This window comes from Anabas testudineus, chromosome 18 (genome assembly GCF_900324465.2).
Source record: "Anabas testudineus chromosome 18, fAnaTes1.2, whole genome shotgun sequence".
Classification (NCBI taxonomy): Eukaryota; Metazoa; Chordata; class Actinopteri; order Anabantiformes; family Anabantidae; genus Anabas; species Anabas testudineus.
Window position 1 is genome coordinate 25,879,865 of NC_046627.1, and position 22,713 is coordinate 25,902,577.

At 42.4% G+C, this 22,713-nt stretch overlaps 1 protein-coding gene across 5 annotated transcripts in view; it reads right to left on the bottom strand.

Annotated features, from left to right (window-relative positions):
- kdm6ba (lysine (K)-specific demethylase 6B, a) overlaps window positions 1-22,713 on the bottom strand; it is an 88,344-nt gene that overhangs the window by 33,173 nt on the left and 32,458 nt on the right. For 2 of the 5 annotated variants that reach the window (XM_026352561.1, XM_026352556.1), the window contains exon 1: window positions 12,055-12,576. The exons of the other annotated variants lie outside the window; for them this stretch is intronic. The gene's annotated coding sequence lies outside the window, so the exon portion shown is untranslated. Of the gene's footprint in view, window positions 1-12,054; window positions 12,577-22,713 lie in introns of those variants that run through there. 5 annotated transcript variants of the gene reach the window in all.

The following is a 22,713-nucleotide window of genomic DNA, read 5'->3' on the forward strand; positions in this document are numbered from 1 at the left end:
ATTACCCCAGGATGTACTCTACTGTTTCTAAGGCTGTGCGTCTGTTTGCTGTCTGGAGACTGGCCAGACAAGCCCTGCCTAGCCCACATACCTGTCCAGAGGTGCTAAACTGTACTATCCAGTTGCACAATACCAGTTAAGTTAACCGTCACGAAAAAGACTGACTCAGGTCTTTATAATCATACTGCTGTGTGTGTTTGCTCCAAACCACAATGTTCAAAGTTAAATACAAAAGACATTTCTTATTTGCAATCCCACTGGAAGAGTTTACCTATGAGGGTGTGGAATGAAGAAAGACCAATAGTGTGTGTTTCTGTAGGTCATAGTGTGTATGTACATGGTGTATGAGTGTGTGCATGCGGATGCGTGAGTCTTGAGCTGCATCTTCTTCATCTGCAGACAAAGACTTCTTTATCTAACTGTGGCACATGTGATCCCCACATGGTGGCTCATACCATCTTCACAGGACCACACACGCGCAAAGACTCACACACTACATAGTCGCACAATATGACGAGCACTGATCACTTTGACTGGTAAATAATGCATACATGCCACCCCTCTCCTGCTCCTTCTCCTCCCCTGTTTCTGTATGTAAATCTCTACATACAAGCTGCCTTCTTATACAGTATTATCGCTGCTTGGATATTTAAAGGTGAGGGAGGCTCCCTAGCTCCCCTCAAGACACTGTGACCCCCACACTCATTGTGGGTTTGTGTGCATGCTGTTTATAAATATATAAGTCAAGATCTGATTCTCCAGACATTTCAGGGTTCATATGTGAAAACAACGGAGAGAAGTTCTGCAGACTATTGGATGCCTTGGTGGAAACAAAGCAACATATTTATATTTCTGTGAATACTTTGCACTTCTTACTGTTGGCGGTTTGTCAGAAATATTGGGGGTGTAAGAATTTAATCTTACGCTAATGTAACTCTTAAATAAATCAGCCAAATGCCTGAAATAAAAAATGCTTAGAGTGGTGGAATTTTCTCCTGTAAGACTCTCCTGAGTCTTATAAAATTGAGCCTTTACACCACAAGAGCTGCTGAAGTCAGCAATGAATGTGTGTTATGATGATGATGTTCCTCTACTGTTAATACATTTGACACTGGTATAAATGAACAGTCAATGTAAGTGCTGTCATGTCAAATATAAATATTAACCGACAGCCATATACTGCAATGTAAAATGTGGTGTTGCATGCGTGTTACATACAGTATGAATACAATGTGTAGTGGAATGTATTGGAACAACTTGATACAGGGCCCCCTTTCGCAAATCTGTCAGCGTCACCATGGCAATACTCTGCCAATGGTGCTGTAATCTTTGCAGTAATCCTCTTCCATAGGAATTCAAGTGCAGACAGTCTAGCTAACACATATACACTAATGCTGCATTTGATTCTTCTACATCTCTTGTTGTATCTTTATATGCGGTGTGTGCAGCATGTCTCTGTCTTTGTATTAGAAGTCTGTGTGCTTTCATGTATGTGTGCATGGGTGCATAACCACGTGCCGATGTGTTTGTTAAAATGTGTGTCCTTGACCAGCTGCACAGGGCAGAGGAAATGAGGCGGAACTCAATCTGGTCCACACCTGTCTGACTCTCTGGAGGGAGGAGCCTAGACATGCACACACACAGTTTCATTAGAGCCCTGTTCACATTGTGTATGTGCAGATTGATTATGCATGCAGCAGTGAGCGGAGGAGCTTGAATCGCTTGAATCTATTAATGTATATTCCAAGACAGTTTTATGTTTGTGTATGCTTCATGGAAGGAAGAGGGGGAAGCAGAGAGAGAGAGAAAGCAATCATGTGTATTTGTTCTGCATGATGGGGTAAGAGAGAGAGAGGGATACATATTAAAAGACTGACTGAGAAAGCAGAAAAAAGTGAGGGATGAAGTGAAGAGAGAGAAGATGAAGAGATCGGGGATGACAGTCTGAGCCACACAAGGACAGAGAGGGAGAGTGAGAGAGAGATTGCACCGGTATGGGAGGGGAGGGGTTACTTTAGGACGCCAGAACCCAGTGACATGACACAGATGCACCATGCTACTGTGCAGAGCAGAAGGGTAGTGGTGGAGGGTATAGAGTGAGACAGGAGAAGAAGAGTAGGGGGATGGGTGTGTGGCTGCCTTTCTGCTGTGTTTCCACACCATGCTGTAGAGAAGATGATGGGAGGCACAGTGTGGACATGAGTCTTTTCAAGTTAAAGGAACTACATGTAACATTGATTTCTTATAATAGACAATAATTAGTGCTTGTACAAAAGGTGGCTACGGTTTAAACAGCTCTGTTCTTGCATCATCTAGCCTTTTTCTATTTTAGATTAGATTTAGATTTTTTTTTGTTGAAAGTGCTGAAAGTGTTGGTCTCCTAAAAGCTAAACCTTCAGGAGAGGTTTCTTCTAAATTCAGCTGATGACAGAAGCCAAAGTGATTATTTCAGCATCTGAGCAGCTGCAAACATCTGTAAGGCGGTGCTCATGTTTACAGACTACAGGATCAGACTGCACAAGTGAGGAAAATGCCCATTCATGCAGATGGTATTTGATATAAATTTGTATGAACAGTACCACTTGCATCCTTTGTCTCTGTTGGAGTTTATCAGGGACTGGACGCCTCTGGTCTAAGAATATGATGCTTGCTTCTTTAAAGCCCTTGTAAAAGAACCTACTAACAAGCTTATCTGCCTTTTTGTTATCAATTTCATTCTTATCTTATTTTGCTGACATGTATCATTTTCATTTCTGTACTTTTGTTTAAAAGGATGAAATGAAATATTTCAATTTGTATCATCTTAAGAATGAACAGAACAATACCAGGAACAGACAGAGTGAAGAAATACTCACCCAAGGGGTGACAACAGCCGTCTCGTCTGCTCGAGACACCTACACACATCATCTAATTTCCAAGTCACATGCACTTTCAGCAGAAGAATGTGCTTCCACCTACACAATCACTTTCTTTTCATTACACAATGGTAAACAGTATCATACATGTAGGCATACTAGCAGTCATATACTGTAACAGCAGAGCCCTCCATCTATCCATCCCATCACTATCCACCAATTCATCTCATGCAGTCTCCCTCCATGCCTCCCTTGACACCTGCTAGGCCTACAGCAAGGTCACACACCTCAATTACCCTACACACACACACACACACACACAAAGAGCAAGGAAGCGTCATAGGAAGGGTAGCTAAGAAGGGAGGGGGTGAGTGCAGATTTCACGCTACCCTGAGCACCACTGTTTCTATTTTATTTATGATGTGCAGTGTTCAGTACCTGCCCTCTCCTCTCTGCTTTATCTGACTTTATGTAGATCTATTTCAGATGACCAAGTAACTATTACTCTTCAATAAAAAACAACCATATCACCACCACATGAACGGCAACACACTGTGGTGTATGCACATGTTCTGTGTTAAAATACACACACACACAAAAAAAAAAAACACCCTGAGTGAAAGTAGACAGAGTGACTTGTATACATTATACATTTTAAATGAAATAAATCCATTGTGAAGTGTCATGTTAAGATTTCAGGCTGCAACTCTGACACTAATTTTCCATACAAACATCACACCATGAATCCCAGTATGGCTAAAAGCCATATTAATGTCCTAGCAGAAAATGTGATCCTCCTGTTAGGGCTTTTTGTATCTGCAGGCAGACTGCTGTTCACCCATGCAGCCACAGGAGGCAGCCAGCTGTGTTTACACTGTGGGCTAATACTGCTGCCATATGGCACACACAGTACAGGATGGACATGGACATGGACACACACACACACACACACACACACACACACACACACACACAGACCCTGGAAACACCACACAGTGCTCACTCAACTGTATGTAAAGCTACAATTTGATTACCAACTTTAAGTAAAAGATTTGGTCTGAGCCTGAATGTGAAATATGATTTCTGAAAGAATAGTTTGAAGCAGTGGATGGGTGGAGGGTTTGGGTAACATTAGTTAAAAGCCCAACACTGCTCCAATATACTAAATCCACCTACACATTGTTGATGAACGTAGTTTTTAATGTACCTGTCTTACCTATCTCTTAACTACTAAACCCATGAACTTGTTTTCTTCATGGATCAGGAATATATGTAGCATCATACGTTCTCTTTTTTTGCAGATTATCTGTGTTTGTGCAGAATGAACACAGAGGGGAGAGAAAGAAATATGCACAGTTGACTGTCTGTGACTCTTGTAATTCTATATATTGGTGAGAGAAATCCTGTGGGAGAGAGTCAGCATGTCTCATGACCTCCATTACCCTGCCCCACCCAACACACACACACACAGTAGTATAGTAGTACATTAAAGACAGATTCCAGAGTGGTTCCAGACATCCAACACTGGTCAAACAAAAGGGAACAATGACAACATTAACACTGATCACACACACACAACATCTGTGCCTGATAGAGTGAAGGATACAGGTTCGGACAAATGTATATCAAGGTTTTATTAAAGATTTAAAGTTTGGGGTTAAGAGGAGAAAAAGAAACAAAATGAGGAAAGAGGATGAAAGACAGGAAAGGGGGAGACAGGAAGGAGAGAAGGATGCAAATAGACAGGGGAAGATATAGGAGAGATGGAAGGAGAGGGAGAGTGCAGACAGAACAAGGAGGGATGGAGGGCTTGACTCCTCAAGACAGATCATGTTACTGGTCTGGAGGCAAACACACACTTACACATTCAGACCCATAAAGGTCACTGTGTACCCACTGCCCTCCAGACACACTCCCACCGAGACACAGATATCTTTGTAAACAGTCCAAGACAGACACTGCTTTGATTTCTCCACCTCTGTTTGCTGTACACACTAAATACACACCTGTCATTTGTACAAATGTGCAACAAAGCAAATTACAAAAGTCTGAGACAAATAAATACATTTTCTAAAATGCAATGGCAAGAGGAAATTACAGCAGACGTGATATGATAAAAATACCAATGCAAATCTGAAAGCTTCAACGGGATCTTACCAGAAGGATGGCTTTCGGGTTTCTAAGCTATGATTTGTGACTCATATTGAAGAGAATTGGAGCGAGAGACATTGTGGGAGACACACAAACACACAAAAGGACAGTTTTTATTGAAGTTATACAACTAATAGGGGTCAGGGTTCAGTGTGGAACTGGGTTAAAGAGACAGGTGATGTAAGACACTGGGAGAAAGGAAGAGCTAGAAACAGAGAGAAGAAAGTGAAGAAAACAGGAGGAAATCACAGGGGCAGTGTCCATGCAGTAGAAATGAACAAGGGAAAGGTAAAGAGGAAGAGAGAAGACAGGAAAGACAGAATGGAAGAGGATGATAGGAAGTGAAGAAGTGAGAGAGACCACAAATCAAATAATCTACAAAGGACTATTTTCTGTGTTCTCATCAGTTAATTACAACTGTAAACCCTCCCGACACACACACACACAAATCTTCATCTCACTCCTGTTCTTCTCTTTCTAACCATCTCCTTAGAAAAATAATTAGGGTCATGCACTGTAAGTCAATCAGATGGATTGACCAAGGTCACTGTGGGGTCACTCACATATCATGGTCAACGTGTGCTACAGTGTGCATGTTTGTTTTTGGAGATGTGTACTGGATTTAGAGCTACAGTTTAACCTTTGCTCAGGGTTCACTCACCAGACTGTAGCTTTAAATCAGCATGTACAGATACTAGGACTCTTAACATACTGTACAACATGTAGATGTGTCTGCCTGTCTGCTATGATTTAGCTTTGTACTGTGAAGATTGACACAATATTGTGATGATATGTAATCTCAAAGGGGCCACTGATAATCTGTATAATAACTGATGGACTAAGTCAAGCCTTAATGCTCCAAGTCCAACTGGATTGTTATGAGTTTTCCTACTAAATATGTAGCCTGGTAGCAGTTGATACAGTATTATAAACTGTTTACCACTGAGAGAACACAGACATTTGTAAAATCAACTGCAACGCATATGATCCTAAAAATAACTATTAGATTAGATGTTGTGGAAGTCTTGTTAGGTGAGTAAAAGCAGTAATACTAGCCAGGAATCAACCGTTGGGCTTCGTTAACAGTGAAACCGAAGACATACTTGTTACAGCTAAAACCAGCTCCCCGACAGAGCTCCTGAAAGAGACACACCTTTCCATTCACAAAGAATCCAAGGTGTGTGCACTCAAGTGTAAAACGCTTCACCCGTCACCTGTGTCTCCTTTTGAGAGTGGTCTCCAACACATCCACTCAACTTTGCACAGTGCAAATGCAAGTGTAGAAACGAGCTCGCACATGATTTGATGAAGTCTCATGAAGTAAACAGACACCGATGAAACGAAAGGCACAGCTTCAAAGAGACTTAACATTTGTTACAAGCAATGACAGAGTGCAGTAGAGACAGAGGGCTAACCGTCGTGTTAGTGTGTGTTTATGTGAATTGGTTGCTGTGACCTTCTGTGTATTACACACTCTTTTTTGTGGTTTACATTGTAGACATTTAGCAGCTGCTACTATCCGGTGCATCAGTAGGATAAGCTTCTGTGCAAATGTCACTAACGGCTAGGCAGCTAATAATGAATACAAGTAAAACATCAGAGGAAGGAACATACATTCATGTATTTATTTATTTATAGAAATAAATGTGTTTTGAGCTGCAATAGAAGTAGAGACAGAATTGTCCAGTAGTCTGGTACATTTAAATAGCTGACACCTCAACCTTTATCTTCTCTCTTTACTACTTCTCCTTTCATCACGAGCTATAAAGAACACTATGGCCTTCATTACTGAGCTAACACACTTTAACAGTCTACAACCCTTTACACACGTTATGCAACAGATGCTATAAACATACAGTTCCACACACCCTTTCCAAACAGTGATAAAATCAGCCAAGCAATAAGGACACCTGTGTCACTCGGTCACAAGCTCCATTGTACAGAGGCCAGTCACACAATATCTGCGTGTTGAGGTGAACGTGTGTGTGTGTGTGTGTTATGGATTTCACCTTCGCTCAGGCTGCCCCGTCTATCCCCGGTAGTAGTGACACAGCCCCCTCCAAACTGAGACAACTGGAAGCCATTACCTTAAATAAACAAATCCTAGTCTATCTCCATTACACAAAGACGCCGTGTGCAGACTCAGCATACAACCTCTGCCAGTGGGCTCTGTGGCTCTGTGCAAGTGTGGTGTGTGTTTTAGTATGTGGGTGCATTCAAAATGTCTCAGCATGGCTTTTTTTCCCCTTTGCTCCCCCAGATATCTCTTCACATCCAGTTCTGTTTCTTTCCTCTCTCTAATTCTTGGGTGTCTCTAAATATAGCTCAGATCTAGACCAACCTAAATAAATAACTTAGGCTGCAGTACATGGATCTGACCTTCCAGACTGTCTTGACTTTCTGTCTGTTATCGTGTCTCTGTTGCTCCCCTTGTCATATGCAGCTACTTCTAGTTTCTATGGTGGATATTAACTCCAAGGCCAAAACTAATCTGCATGAGCCCTTTGACCCTGCATAGTAGAATTAATCACCTAAGTCTTATCCTTCTGTGCTGTAACAAGCGGTACTGTGTTATATTCATAGATAAAGCATCAGACCACAGCACTTTGCTACAAAATCAAATACAGCTACTGTATTCCTGTACTGTATTCCTATCTATGTACTGATTTTAACAACAGAGCCTATCACCTGGGACCAAAAGGAATTAGCACAAATTCTCAAAATTATGCTCTCTGAACAACTCGCTGTTGTGCAAGGAGAAAACGATTAGATATTGCACCATTGTACATGAAGTATGTAATACTCCACTGCACCCTGGAAATGCTTTGGAGACAGTATAAAGCCAGCTGGTTCCACCCACTACATATGGTGTGTACACAGTGCAGTAATGCTTGTATCATTCCAAACTAAATAAATATTGGAGATGGTGTAATATTGCTTTAACGCAAACCATCACCTCTGTCTAACACACATCCAAAACGCATCAATGCAGACTCTCATGCAAATTCTAGCCAACATTTTCTTTAAACCCTCTGATGTGGGAATTTGCAAATCTGAACAAAAATATATAATTGTTTCTTTCTCTGATAAATACTGAACAAAGAGGAGGCAGCCTGATGAAAATTACACTGCAGTGTTACTTACCAAAGTGGAACAAAAAACATTCAAGTCCGACCACCACTTAACGAAGGTTGGTGCCAACATTAAGAACTCTGTGTTGTTTTTTATATAAGTTTAAACTTTTTAAAAGCTGGGACATAAGAGAACAAGCTGAGAACGAACCCAAACGTTCTTTAAACACCTAGTTTTTTGAAAAGGCAGCACACCAAACCCTGTGAGATTATGTCTGTCTCAAACCAGAGAGTGTACAACTACATGTCGAAACTTTCATTAACTAGCTTTTGTGGACTTAACATAACGTCCAATCAGAGAAACAAACAGACATTTATTTACATGAAAGAGTCTCAAATTATTACTTTAACACGAGCTGTTATTAGCCCAGCTGCAGCCCCGCTCTCCACAGACACAACCCAGCCACGGCGCCAGCCAGGCAGCCAGGCTCCCCTCACCTCCACCCCTGAACCTCCTCTCCTGCCTGTCTGCTCCTCTCCTTCTCCTCCCCCTATTCAAACACAAGGCAACCCCCTCCCCCTCTCCTCTTCTCTCTCTTCTTTCTGTCTACCTTTTTCTTCTCCAGGCAGCACACTCAATCACCCCCCCCCCCTGCCATCTCAGCCTCCATTCCAATGAATGCACAATCTCCCCCTTCACCCGTGGGGTGACTACCCCCAGGCTGAGGAGGGGTAAAGAGGAAAGCGACACACACAAATTCAATCACAAAAGCACTCCCTGCTCTCCCCCAACTCCTCTGCATGTGTGTCTGTGTGTATATGCACATCTGCAGAAGAACACAAGGACACGGTGGGTGAAAGATGGGGGTGGGAGGTTTGGGTGTTGTCCTAATGGCTAAGTGCAGCAAATGTCTTGCTGCTACACAGACAGCTCCAGAATCAACTGTCATCACAGCCACATCTCCATATTTTAACTGCATCAGCAAAACATACGCGTTTGCTTAGAGCTGGGCGGGGTTTCCCCCTCCCCCAACTAATGACTATGCAAAACTCTAGCCTACAGATAAACAACAGCTATGATGGGGAGTAATGGAATCTGTCCCACCACATTATAGATGGTAAAGTTAGTTTGTGTATAACCAAAAATAAAACCATTTTGTTTTATGCTGATGTGTAAAATGTTGTTTCACACATCACTGACTCACACAACATTTTGTTGTCAAGAAAGGCACAAAACCTGACACAGTTGTTTCCCCAGCTAGTGGGTACACATTTGCAACATCTACAAATAAGCATTTTTAGGAAAAGTATATGTAACATATCTTTAAAAATACATATACGGGCGAAGGAAGTAATGTTTCTCATGGTTCATCTCATGGTTGCATTTGGGGTGAACCCATAAAGTGAACATAACAAGATGTGAGAATACCAGCTGGTCTGCACTGGAGCCGACACCTCTTCTGCTTAGAGCCAAGATGTCGTGTTGCCTTTGCTCCACAACTTTAGCTTGGACTGAATGTTATTTAAGACAAAAGGGTAGCCACACAATGTCAAAATGTTCATTTCATCTACTTTCTAAATTTACGCCACTAATTTGTTTGATGGCAGTAATATAAACTAAAGATTACTATTCATTATCAAGAAACATTATTAGTCTTATTAGTATACCTCCTCAACCCTAGTCACAGCACACCTGTCTGTCTGTCTTTAAAAGCTAGTTTAGCAGGCAGCTCAATGTCAAACACACAACACACACTAATGCCTTCTATAAGCTTTATGCCATATCTACACAGGAAGTGTGGCAGAGACGCATTCGATTACGCCTATACTGGGTGCTTTGTTTAAAAGCCCACAGAGAGGAACACAGCATAAGAGAAAACTACTGTTCAAAACAACAATAAATACATTTGATAATGAAAACGTGGTTGAAAGCTTCAAAGCCAAAGACTGTAAAAATACAGCAGCTTATGATCAGTAATAGCACTGAGGTAAGAGAAACTAGATTTGTTTCAACTGTGTTAATCTGATTTAATTGAGTGGGCCATTGAGTGACCATGAGTGGACCTGTACTGTACTCCAGTCTCTTAGTTGGAGCTTGAACAGACAGTTTGTCATTACATGGAAATGGAGGTAAGAGTCCTCTCATTTCATCAACTTCTGTCAACTGACACCATGTTGCCCTTTTCCAGTATGTTTTTAACTGTAATGTAAATGTTATACAAGATGTGATCAGACTTATTAAAAACTAATCCATGCACGAATGATCAATTCTGCCATACCGTAATGTAATGTAATGCCATATCATATTCTCCTGTTATACAGCATGCTCTGTTTTCAGTATGGGAACCAGCAGCACAGTATAAACAGATTAGCGCAGTGTTAGTGCAGGCTGTGTCCTGTGTACAGTATTTCCTAATCGGGCAAGGCTATGTCAGATGACGAGCACGCAGATATGATGTATTCCAGTCCACAGCAGGCGACCCTAGCTGAACCGCGCCTGGCACACCACCATTGGATAATTGCAGCTGGACAGGAAGTGGTGAAGGAATTTTAAAAAGGGAAAGAAATGTCAGGGAGAAGATGCTCTACTTCCGCTGGTAATGAACTAAAGAATAGAGAGGAAGAAGGAAATTCCCCAAGGGGAACAGGAAGGTCGGGGGCGGCAAATGGAATAGTAACACAGACTTTGCCTTGTATGTGTGCCTGTGCATGTGCAAACCCAGCGCTCACGTGTGTGCGCGGATCAGTACTGTACAGATCAGGTTACAGTTGTACGTGTGCGATGGCTTTCTAGGGAGGCTTTTATTCTAGGAATGTCTGTATTGGTTTGAACACAGGGGGCACAAGCTTAATTAGGACAGAGACCGACACATTTACACCCCCCGCCGCCCCGCACATAAGCACACGCGCATGGATGCGCAGTCACACACTGACACCAATATTAGCTCCAGGGAGAAACCGTCACAAGTGTTATGTTTCTCACGCACTCAAACAGGGAGGAGCATGCACACACAGAATGCCGGCTCGTAACACACACACAAATGCTGTCGGGTCTGGACCAGACAGCTGACAAGAACAAGCTGAAAACCCCCACAACACGCACTTTTATATTGTATTGTGTGTACAATGTGTATGAAGTTAATGAGAGCTCGGTTGTGTGTGTTTCCAGAAGAGATAGACTCTCACTGAATGATGCTTCAGCAGCAAAGTCACAAGACCCACGTTCAATAGTCACCTGCCTGTTTCATGAAAGAGAGATAAAGACAGAGGAGGGATACAAGCAGAAAGAAAGAAATGGAGAATGAAGGTGAGAGAAGAGAGAAAAGAGGTGAAGTAGTGAAAGAGATTTAAAAAAAAAAAGTAAAAATTAACTAGTTTGGTGTTTAGTTTTCTACGTCAGTGAGCCAGCTGGCTGCAGAGCCGTCAAGGGCATTTAAATCACCCTGCTCTGACATGAACCACTGGTTTTTAAACTTGTGTTCTCTTCACCGGGTTTTCTTTTGTTTTCCCAGTATCAATTAGTTCAGTTTCAGAATATTTGAGTTCATTGAAAGCACCGGGAGTCACAATACAATGACTATGACTTTCTCCACTATCACTACACATACGGCCAAAACGAGACAAATCTTTTTTTTTTTTCCAAAAAGGGGGTCTGTAGTCTGGTGCCTGTCTATTTTGGGAGATCCTTCAAATGCAAAAGTTTGGGAAGCCCTGTGACAAACATTCTAGTCCGTCCACAAAGACACACACACATATACACATACAGCCCCAGCTGGAGCACACAAGCTCCCTTTGTGCTGCATTCCTCACGCCTTTTAGCCTTAGCTTCAGCTTTTAGCTTAGCTCCTCTCCATCTGCACACATACACACACATATACACACACACACACACACACACAGCAACTTTCTCCTGCTTTTGTCTGCAGAGCAGTTGCAGTGAAACAGCTGAGAGGTTGTGGATAGGAAGCTTGTCTTACCGTGGCCAGGATCAGGTTGAGCACAGAGAGAGAGAGTGAGAGACGCAGGGTCGGCTTGGTGGAGTAAAATCCAAAAAAGGATTGCTGGGTGAAGCGTCAGCTAGCTCAGCAGATTCCCACTGCCTTTCCTCCACTCTCCTCGCCTTGCCTTGCCTTTCCTGCTGCCTTGCCTTCCTGCCTGCGCTCCCAGCTTTGTATGTGCCTTGTATTTTCCCTTTAAATTGAACAGGCTGCCTCCCCCCACCTCCTCTGCACACAGACGCACACACACACACACACACACACACACACACACACACACACACTGAGCCAGCACACAAAACACACACGGCTCCTGAATATGACACTGTTGTCAAAAGCATGCAGCGCTGTTGTTGTTTCTGTTTATGTATTTTTTTTGTATTCTACAGCCTGCAAGATAAAAAAAAAAGAAAAATAAATAGACCAAAACAGAAATCCTCTTTGTCTTCCTCCTTCTCTCCCTCTTTTAAAAAAAAAAGTGACACTTGCTTTAGATCCTCTTCTTCTCCACTGTCTTTCTCTTCCTCACCTTCTCCTTCTCTCTATCTCTCTATATTCTGTCTCGCTTTTTTTACCCACTCAGTAGTCAAACAAAGAAAGGAAAGGAACAGAGCAGGCGCGCACACACGCGCACAGCCACACACAGACATACACAACGCACACTTGCTTGCTGCGTTCTCTCCCTCTCTCTCACATACACATGCACAGACTCGGAGCCCAACCCCCCAGCCTGCCTCCCTCTGATTTTTTTTCTCTCCCTGCCTTTCTCTAAACAGCACCTCCCCCCTTGCCACCCCCCAGCCCTCCCTCACCCTGATCTGGCCTCGTTCTCATTCGTCTACCATCCCTCCCTCTCTCCTCCCCCCCTCCCTCTCTCTCTCTCTCCATCCTTCCCCTCCCTCTCGCTGCGTGTCAAACAGATGGGATTGGAGAGCAGAAGGAGCCTCTGTATTCACTCTCTACCTCGATTTCTCTTCTTCATTAGTGTGATGTAAGGTAGATGGAGGTGTGCTTTGACCCAAAGGCCACACACTGATAATAAAAAATAAAATAAAATAAAAACAACAACAAAAAACTGCTACTACTATTTGATGCAGATAACCTTTGATCGAAATTAGAAAACTGCAGTGTGTTGCTGCACTGATGTGAATTTATTACACCAAGATCTTCGCACCAGGAGACGTGTGAAGCTGGTGATAAGGCTTTAGCATAAAAAACTGGCTAACATGTGGTGCGCGGAGAACAATGGCTTCCCATTACAAGGTTTAAATCTGCTGCGACATGACCACTCCACAGACTCTTCTTGCAGCTCCTGTCAGTATACATTCACTGCTTTGATTGGACTTACTAGATGTCATTTCTTTATATATGAAGAGATGATTGCTTTATGTCTGATTGCTTTTGTAACTTCAGTTATGTGTGCTTTGTCAATTTTTAACCCTTAAGTATCATTCCAGTTAAGTACATCTTAGGTCTGAATTTCATAGTGTTGTCCATCATTCACATATTAGTTCTTTCTGCATTGCATTGTTTCTTTCCCTTCACTGTCTGTGTGATTTTTTCGTGGAACAAAACCTTGTTGGTCAATATTACTTGGTGTGAAACAAGAAGTCTGACAATGAAACAAAGTCAAAAACATCAAATGTATATTTGCAAACTAATGATTTCTTCAGATACATGAGTCCTGTATTAACTGTGGGCACAGACAGTATGTCTGGGATCCTTGGCACTTTCAGGATGGGACAGCAAAACGAGTAGCACCCACTTGTTGTCTTCTTGGCACACACACACACACACACACACACACACACACACACACACACACACACACGTTTCCTTTACCTTCAGAAGTGGATATTTCCTATAGCTCATGTTTACACACACACGCACACGACATGCCCTCAAGTGCCAGCCACGTGCAGGAAGATGAAATTCCACAGTGGAGAAAAGTACAGTTGAAAAGCTAAAAGAGAGAGCGTGTGAGAGGGCGGGTAGAGGGTGACGATATGGAAAATACAGCATGGAGCCACTGCACTCTCTGACCAGGGCATAGGCTGGAGGAAATATAGGCACTATTACTGCACTCAATGACTCCTATAGAGTGCTCCCCCCTCTCCCTCCCTATCTCTCTGTAAAGGAGCCTGGGCACCAGGAGCCACAGCTCTAGACTGCATGTCCAGAATGGAAAGCTAACAAAAATATTGAGACATTGAAAGATCAGCAGCAGTGGCTGAATATATCTGCTGTCTGAAAGAGGTTCATTTTATTCCAGCTCCTGAAGCATCACTGTTACAGTGCTTAGACACAGACGTTGCATTCAACACATGTATCGAGAATGCCATGCATAAACGCAGTTCAAAGTAAAAATATATCCTTAAAGAACAGGTGCAATGGAAAATGATAAAACATTCATACTTCTGATAACCAACTTAAATTTGATCTTCTGCACAGTTGAATCAACACAAATATATTCATACTGTGTCTGTGAAGTATTTACCTCCCGTGATTTAGGTGATTTAGCTTAGTCTCAATAATACTCTTTGCATTTTAGGTGCTCTGTGTAAATGGAGTATTTATTATTAATATTATTATATAAGTAACTCAGGGTTTTTCGTCCTACCTTCCTGCACGACATCTATGGCCAATACACGCTCTTTGAAGAATTACTAGATGTAAAATGTTAGATTTAAGGATGCAGAGTAGAGCTCTGAGTAACTAGCTCCCAGAGACTCACAAAAGAGCTCAGACATACAAAAACTACACTGTGTTTGCACATCTGCATTCTGCAGAAAGGATATTCAATATCAGCAGGATCGAGTAAGAACAAACAATGAAACAAACAGGTAAAGTAACAGTAGCAGAAATATTAAGTAGTAAGTAACAGTGACAGAAGAGAAAAAGCCTGAATACTCAAAACTCCAGCAACATGAGTGCATGGCCTGCAATGATCCTGATGAAGGCAAATATCCAAAATGCTTTCAAAAAATGCTGCTGACACCTATGTGAGAATTTGCACAAAACAGTCATGTTAACCGTCTCACAGAAGCAGACGTCATATCTGAGCATATCAGTCTGAAAATCAGCAAACCGCTTGATATTATTGTTATGGAAGCAGGAACTCAGCTTTTAATTCAAACTATTGCTGGGAGCAGTGGGCAGGCAGCGAGCGCTCCACCTACTGGGACCAGCTCCTGTCTGAAGTGAATGCTTCTGCAAAAGTGTGTGTCAGCAACAACAATGGGAACTCAAACTTCATATTAGAAAGGTCAAAGTCACGATTGGGGCAGTGGACAACAACTCATTTGCTCTAGGTTAGGCTTGCACTCACTACTTAACTTGTAAATTAACAAATACATGGACTGACGGGACCAGTAGAGCATATCCACATACTGTGTACTAGTGTACTGCCTGGGGATATGGGTGTGCTGTAATTAAACATGGCGTAAGAACAAATAATCCAGGGAATGTACACCTACAACACACTAGATGCAAAACCAAGACTGCTTCCCTTCAAACTATTTCTCAAAGTTCAGTCAAACTTTGGCTTAAAATGACTGATCCATTTACTGATTCAAATCTGCTGTCTGGTTCAACACCCCTTACATTTGATCACATTTATGCTGACATGCTTGTCATTATAACTTCAAACAGATGATAATAGTTTGATGTACTCTGTATCAACCCGCATGTCAGTTTATACAAAATACTTTCACTCCAAATATAAGCCTCAGGACAGAGCTGTAAGTGCGACTGACAATTTATCTGGTTAAATGGAAGTAAGTGGCCAACAAATGGAAGTTACACAAGGTGAGTCGATGACAGAGTATGGAGCGCAGGAAGAAACCACCTGGGGAGGAGGAAAGAAAACGAGTCAATATGGTGGCACATTACATAATTCCCTCACTGTATTGATTTATCACCTTGCTGATTTGGCCCCCAGCCAGCACACAGTAGCATTTGTAATATTTGAGCTGAAGCCCAGAACAAGAGGAGAGAAAGAGAGGTGGAGAGGGCAGATAAACGCGACTGATAGAAAAGATAGAGAAAATAAGAGGGGAAAAAAAGTAGAAGTGGACAGCAGAAAATTTGGGGACGCTGCCAAAGTGACAGAGATAAAGAAAAAAGAGCATCGAGAGAGAGAAGCAGCAGCGAGGGGAATGAAAAGAGATGGAGGAAAACAAAGCGCTCCAGAGAGTGCCTAATTAAGTGAGATTAAAACAGTCGAGATTTAGGGGTAAGGAAACAAGTGTGAGGTGGGATGAGGAGATGAGTGACAGATCAATAGAGAACAGGAGAGGATGCGTGTCACAGAGTGCACTACAGGTTACCAGTGTTGCTGTAATCAGCACTGGAAGAGCCAGCAGTACTGGGTAGAACAACCTGATACACTGGATGTGCAGTACAAACTGGGCTAACTGCACACAGCGTACACGCAAACCGTATGTGTTCAAACACCTTACAGTGGGAACAGAAAGTGCCTGTGGTCACATCTGCTGGATATAAACTTCAGCAGCATTCACAGGTTTCTCTGAGAGTACATTGACACTAGCGGGCTACATTTAAAAATACACTTTTCTCTCAGCTTTTGCTCTTTATCCACCCAGTCAAAAACTGAAACTGTGTCTACTAAGTGGCTACGTCTGACAGTGTGTGGCAGTAAAGTTCAAATCCCAGCTCTCTGTGCAATCCAATGTTAGGAAGGCCACAACAGGCAATTACATAATATACAGGAGTGTTGACATTCTTGTGAATTTATGTTGTTTATGTTTATTGTACTTATGTTTATTTGCACTGGAGCTAGATGTTGCCTGGATAGTTTGTATTTCTGACCTGCAATTAGATCATTGTTTAGTGTTACGTGAGTTGTCTAATAATAGAAACAAAAATATGTAAATGCGAATGCCTTAATTGTAGGCTCAGTTATATTAAATACTGTATAGTTGATCGGGGAGAGCAGAGCGGGAGAGAGCTGCGGTTTATGCAACTAAAACTCCTGAAGGAGGAGGAATTAATTAAAAAAAGACAAAAACAATCTCTACCTCAACTTAGCCAACTAAGTGTAGCCACAGTCACATTGGTTCACTAATACCTGTCGTCCATCATCATCCTCAACCCCTCATCCCTCCTATCCCCTCTGGCACTTCCTTCTTGTTGTGACATCTCTCTTTCAGCCCTTCTCTCCATCTCTGGATGAACTACAGACAGATGAGGGGAAGGAAGCGGAGATAAAGGCAGAAAACTAGATTAATGGGCTGAATGGCGCGCAGAGAGGGAGAGGAGCAGTGAGAAGAAGGAGCAGAGAAAAAGTAGAGTGAAAGCAGGACGCTAGGCTAGAACAGGCTTTCCTTGTGCTGCTGTGAATAATTTACTTTATTCCCCACACTCTCTCCCTCTCCCTTAAAAGATGTCTTCAAGATTTCTTCAACTGGGGGTGAGAGCTGATTAATTGCCAATTAATGTTTAACGAGGTACAGCTGTGTTCAATTAACGCTGGTTTAGGCGCCCCTCTCTCTCTCCCTCTCTCCCTCTTCCTCTCTCTCTCTTCCTCTCCCTCTCTTCCTCTCCCTCTCTTCCTCTCCCTCTCTCCCTCTCTCTCTCCCCCTCTCCCTCTCCCTCTCTCCCTCTCCCTCTCTCCCTCTCTCCCCCTCTCCCTCTCTTCCTCTCCCTCTCTTCCTCTCCCTCTCTTCCTCTCTCTCTCCCTCTCTCCCTCTTCCTCTCTCTCTCTTCCTCTCCCTCTCTTCCTCTCCCTCTCTTCCTCTCCCTCTCTTCCTCTCCCTCTCTTCCTCTCCCTCTCTCCCTCTCTTCCTCTCTCCCTCTCTTCCTCTCTCCCTCTCTTCCTCTCCCTCTCTTCCTCTCCCTCTCTTCCTCTCTCCCTCTCTTCCTCTCCCCCTCTTCCTCTCCCTCTCTCTCTCTCTCTCTCTTCCTCTCCCTCTCTTCCTCTCCCTCTCTCTCTCTCTCCTCTCCTCTCTTCCTCTCCTCTCTCCCTCTCTTCCTCTCCCTCTCTTCCTCTCCCTCTCTTCCTCTCCCCTCTTCCTCTCCCTCTCTTCCTCTCCCTCTCTTCCTCTCTCCCTCTCTTCCTTCCTCTCCCTCTCTTCCTCTCCCTCTCTTCCTCTCCCCCTCTTCCTCTCCCTCTCTTCCTCTCCCCCTCTTCCTCTCCCTCTCTTCCTCTCCCTCTCTTCCTCTCCCTCTCTTCCTCTCTCCCTCTCTTCCTCTCCCTCTCTTCCCCTCTTCCTCTCCCTCTCTCCCTCTTCCTCTCCCTCTCTCCCTCTCTCCTCATCAAATATACCCTCTCCTTCCCCTTCTGCTGTGAATACCTCACTGCAGCAGGTCTTAAGAGAGGTGGAGAGAAGAACTCCAGCAGTAGGATCTGCTGACCCCCGTGCAGCTGAGTGAAGACAACAACATTTGATCAGTGATTGGAAAAACCCTTTAAATGCTGACATTTTAAGTCCAATAAATACAGTGTGTCTGAATGCACATGTGTCAGAAGAAGGCTGAAACATCTGGCCTGCACAGAAGTGAATGTGCTGCTCGAAGACATCTGCATCTAAAATGTAATGTTAATCAGTTGTTTCTTCTGCATAATGAACTTCTCTCCTGACAGAAAGTTGGCCTTATTTTGTATTCTGCTGTATATCAAGGTCAGAAATGTTTGTGGCATTGAACGTGTTAACTAGTTACTTCAAAAGGATTTTATCCACAGAAGTACACATTGTTTTCCAAGTAGCACTGTGAGAGTGGGAAATCTGGCATCAAGTCATTCTATGCAAAAAAAGAGGATTTCTAAACATCAAGTCATGGCTAGACTGGAAACCTGCCACCCTGTCTCTAACGGCCCTCCCTAGGCACTTTGACTGGTTTCCCATTTGTAGAGGGATCCTGCAAAAGGTTTGATCTGCAGAAAATGACAAGTTGATATTTTACATGCACCACACTATTTCTGCACCTGGAACTGGAAAAACCTACAGCCTCTACTGGTTTCCTGGAAAAGCCACAGTGATGTCAGGATATCAGGATGTCTTTCCACTGTTTACAGGCTTCATGGTAAACAAAACTAATCAGCTGCTGACAATAGCTTTACATTTACTGGACAGATATGAGAGAGTATTAATCTTGTTATGTAATTCTTAACAAACATGAAAAGAAAAGAGCACATTACCCCAAATGTCAACTTTTCCAGTGGTTTTGGCATTAATGTCTCAGTATTAACTGATTGGACTCTTCCAGTTGTCTAGTTGTGTTTTGACAATCTATTTATTCATAGCAAAAAAGGACTAATGGAAAACACCATATTTGCATTTATTTTTTTGAAACATTTTAAAAGTTTGCATAAAATTCACTTGACAGCTGGATGCAAAAATGGGGAGAGATGAGAGAAAGAGAGGGTGGTCTGGACAGGAAAAAAAACTTATACTCAATTTGTTTTACTAGGAACTGGAAATCCTTACTGGCAGTACATTTGACTACTGCAAATGCCAGGTTGACAGTGTGTAGACTTAGTGACCACAGAACCACCCTACTCGTGGTAGGTCTTCGCTTATTTCACCAACCATCCTACTTCAAACAACAATGCAGGACAAAGCAGTGCTTACTTAAGTTGAATTTGCCTGGACAGCAGCAGCGTGAGGGTTTTTCATCTACAAATGTTCAAGGATCTTTGTCAAACTATACATCTGAGCCTTGCTGTTATCTGCAGATATAAGCAATCAGGTTTTGTGATTTCATATATGTGATTCCTACAAGGTAGTTGGGTTCTAAAATCTCACACTTTTTTTGCATCACCTAGTGAGGTGTATGATCTTGTGTGATAGATTCAGCATAGATTGCTGGTGAACTCAACGACACCAGCGCATTTGAATTCTCCACCAGGCCTCCATGTGCCCTGCTTCTGCTGTTAGCAAAGATCCACAAAGTTTGATCCTTCTCCTTTCCCTGTCTGTCATCTTATCTTATCTCTTTCTTCACTTAGTTAATCTGGTTCCATCTACCTGAAACCCAAAGCCCCCCCAATTCTCTCTTACTGTGTCTCCTTCTAGGACCGCGTCATCATCACTGGTCTCAGTCCAGATATTTTGCACAGCGTGGGGGAACAGTGCCTTCACTACAGGAATGAGACTACAGAATCTGACCTGACAAACTCTTGATTACTAAATACAAACCAGACAGATACCATTATGTTATATGTAAATACAAGCATGATGTGGAGTGAGGAGACTGAGACACACAGGGAATAAACAGGACTCCATCTGTCTGGTGTATTGAAAGTGTGGGGGCAGACCTGACTGTTGGTGTGTATGTACTGTACGTATGTTTCTGTCTGTCCCATTATACCCCATTTTGGCTTTCATTAAAATCTGATACCTTCACCCATCTGTTCACAAAGGACTGTGTGAGGGAAGAAGGGAGGAGAGCTGGGAGTGTACAGAGTTAGCTATCACTCTTCCTCTGTGCTCCTCTTCTTCATCTTCACTCACTCTTCACTTTCTTTGTCTTCTACCTCTATGCCCGCCTCTCTCTCTCCTCCTACATCTTCTCTTTGTCCTTTCCTCTAATCCCTCCTCCTCTCCCTCCTGCTTGTCTCTCCTCTCCTCCTGCTATTATCTTCAGATCCAGGCAGAATGAAGCTGAGCCTCCACTGAAGACCCACCAGGTGTGTGGTGTGTCTAATTGTACATAAGTATGTGTGTGAGTGTGCAAAATGTGCTTTAAAGTCTGCACGAGAGCTTTTTTTCCCCTACCATGTCGCATTTTGCTCGTCTTGGTAGTTACTGGATGTGTGTGTGTGTGTGTGTGTGTGTGTGTTAGCTGTGTAGTGAGTGTATTTGTGTGAGTTAGAGGTATCTTGTTTCCTCAGGGAGTCCAGGCCCATTTCCACTGTCTGCTGTAGCCAACCAACTCAGCAGTGCATCGATAATCTATTAGAGAAGAAACAGTGCCACACACACGCACACACACCCATACACCCGTTCCTCTTACTTGCCATTGCTGAGCACACACTGTGTAATTGGGTGAATCAGATATTGCTTTTACCTGAAAAACACATCACAGATATAAGCAATGATACACACACATTTATCTGTGCTACTGGAGAAAATATATATGCTTGAATAGTCCGTTTTGTCGACTGTATTAATTTCCTTGTGCCAACTTGCAGGTACATCACAAGACGTGTGTAGAGACTGAAAATGAATTCCATATGTAATTACTGAGCTTTTTATTCCAAAATGGGCATGAATCTGCTGGTCTAATGGAGCCTGGCTACAGTGATCTGCTCCTAACTTTGAGGTTTAGTAGTATAATTGAGCAATAATGCCTTTCTCCCCATCAGTGTTCAGTTTCATTTCAAAGGTCTTGGATGGAGTTGAGGACAGGGCTCTGAGATAGCCAGAGAAGTCATCCTTATCAAATATCTGATACAGAATTTGATATATAAACAAGATAATAGCCAACAAGGGTTGGCAGAAGTATGACTATTACTTCCTTCACAACCTCCCCTTCCATTGTTCCACCTAACGAGCCTGTTCAGACCAGGGGTGAAGTAAAAACAAACCTGGAGCATAAATTTATGGTCTCTAACCAACTAACTTTAAACTGAAGAAGCTTTGATGAGTAGTGAAACGTTTCAACCCAACAAGAATGAAGTCCAGTTGTCATGACTCAACTTCCAGATACCTTCACCTGGACGACGGACATACAATAAATTAGGTCAAAGCAAAGTGGTTTAGGCACCATAACAGAAATATCAAAATCTGAGCCACTCTGTTTACTTGTGTTTAAACCTTTAAATAACATCAAGGCCCCAAACATGCAATATGACAAATATTAATAGTACAAATATTTTAGTACTGAAGGAAACAAGACAGTCTTTTTTCTAAGGAGTGATATTGATGTAAAATAAAATTTCATTTGCATTTAGCCTGTTTACATATCGTACAAACTTAGAAAGAAAGTAAGACACAGCCAAAATATTAATAAACTACAAAGACAAAAAAGACAATGTAGCAGAAGATATGAAGAGGTAATTCAAAAATACATGAGATCTGATGTAATTCTGCCTTTACATATGAAAATAAGGACAAACACACACCAAGTCAATGATACTAAAGAGAACGGAACCCAGTGCGCGTGCATGCACACACACAGGCATACAAGAAAATAACACAACCAGACAAAAATACATAAATAAGACACTAGCATGATGTAAGAAGGCGCAACATCAGACATCACCATAATTAAAGCTAAAGCTTATTTATCGGCCAGTTAAGTAGGACAGGAGGAGCTAAGCATCAAAGATGCAGCTTGTTTACAATAACAATCATACACACATAGTGTAAGAGTATTTTAAACAACATCCTGCATCCACATACAGGAATTCACCAGGTTTTTGGACACACAGAGGTCATATGTAGTACAGAAGGATGGTGGAAATGTAGCAGAAAGCAGCTAAACAGACATTGATTAAATGCTAATAACACAGAATGCAGTAATTTGAAAATTATTCAAAAACATGTATTTGGTTTAAAAAAATAGAACAGGAGCAAAAGAAACACTAGAAAAGTAAAAACTACTAAAAACCGCAGGCAGAACATCACAAAACTTGGTTAACTGTCAACAGGTCAGCATCACTGGGTATAATCT